Raw genomic sequence first — 1,909 nt, forward strand, 5'->3', positions numbered from 1 at the left:
GGCGCCGCCAGGAGTGAACTTCGGGCGGTTGGGTGCCGGGGCATTGGGGTGGCCGGGTTCGGGTCCCGGATGTGGGGGTGGCCGACCCCGGCACCCTCTGGCTCCTCCTCCAGCGGACGCCCTGGGGGCCTCCGAGGGTGGCTGTCGAGGTGGGATGGGAGTTAGTGTTTCAGCGCTACAAAATGGACACTTCCTGTTCGCCTGCGCTCTTGGGGCCGCGGTTACCTCTGCCCTCGGTCTTCCCTCCTGGGTGTGAGCTGGGAGGGCGTGCGTGCAGCTCTTACGCCTCCAGTTTGCCCCACAGCCGCCGCCGCAGCGAGTCTGGAACCGGGGCGGGCGGTGGGAGTCCGGGGAAAGCGGCCCCTGTGCCTGTGCTCCATCTTCCTCAACTCCATCCCTTTGACCCTTTTTCGGGATGCTTTTTCCCACCACAGCTCAGGGGAGTTGGGGCACCCAGTTCATTGGGGGCACACTCGGCATCTCCTTTGACCCGGTTTCGACTTCAAGTCTCTTTGTAGCGGCCTCTGGACTTAGTTTCCTCCTTACAGGAAAAAAGTCTTTACATGCAAAGAAATGACACATACTTGCTTCTACCCGAACTCCGAGGCGGGGGGAGGAGTGCGATTGTTTATTTCTGGTTAGTTTACGCCGTTTCTCCCGTCCTCCTAATTGTGACAGCCACGTGGCCGGCGGAGTGTTAGAGATTGTCCTAGTGCCACTAGGGTGGCACTTCGCTGGTAGCCGGGGGCTTTGTAACCGTGCCGTGGCTTTCCATCCACATTTATTTTGGTGTTTTCTGAGATGGGGAAGTGGAAAAAGCTGAACTGTACATGTCCGAATCGAAAGACTTATCTGTTTCCTTGCAGTCCTTGTAAGGTATATGTTGACATTTTTGCCGTCCTTTGCCGTTTTGGTGATTCATTTTTAAAATCTCAGCAGCATGAAGTACCCATTAAAGAGTAGTGGGGAATAGAATGGTACATTATGGATGGAGTTTCCTACCTCGGGAGTTGGGGCGATGTTTGAATTTTAGAGCCATTAGTGAGAGGTTCTGGTGTAATCATCAATAATCACATTCTGGAGGATTTCTTTTTGGTCGCTTTATAAAAACCTAAAAGTTTTTTCTTTTTACAAAAAAGTCGTGACCTGAAAAGATTATTACCGTTGAAAATACTTGTTTAGGGCTGAAATAAACGCTCGTTTGATTTATGTATGCACACTTTCTTAAGCTTTTTTTTTGAAAGGTATTAATAAGAATGCTAACATGGACAGATTTTAAGGGAATGAAAATTAATTTTTAGACTATATAAAAATTAAATGTCAAAAGATTTAAAACTTTAAAATCTAAACTTTTGGAGCATTTGGAAACTTTTAGAATTAAATACAATCCCTGGTTACTAAAGCATCATGTTTCTTTTTGTGAATACATTGTGTATTTGAATTGTTTCCATAACATATGTTTTTATTTAACCAGTTTTACTTGAAGAGTGCTAAACCACAGGAAACATTAAGGCTGTGTAGAGAAATTTAGAAACATTTAGAATTGTGTAGAGAAATTATAGCAGCAACATTTATTAGAGTTTTAATTACACCATGATAATGGTTCTTAATGAAGTTAACAGATAAAAATATCAGGAAGGCTTCAGTGCAGAAAAGATAATGGGATTGAGAAATGAGTATGTGTACTGACCACTGAGAGCAATGCTTAGGTGAGAAAGAAAAGTAAATGAGGTAATGAAATACTTACATAAAGCAGAAAGCATTGAAAACATACACTGGAAGATAACGACATTATTAGTTACGGGATCTGACTATCAAATGAAACTTTAAAAAATAGTCTTGTTCTTATGCCAGTTTATAGCTTAGCTATGTATGTGTTGCTCTTCAGTTGTCATTTTTGCATAAATGC

Source organism: Myotis brandtii, unplaced genomic scaffold (assembly GCF_000412655.1).
Source record: "Myotis brandtii unplaced genomic scaffold, ASM41265v1 scaffold191, whole genome shotgun sequence".
Taxonomy (NCBI): Eukaryota; Metazoa; Chordata; class Mammalia; order Chiroptera; family Vespertilionidae; genus Myotis; species Myotis brandtii.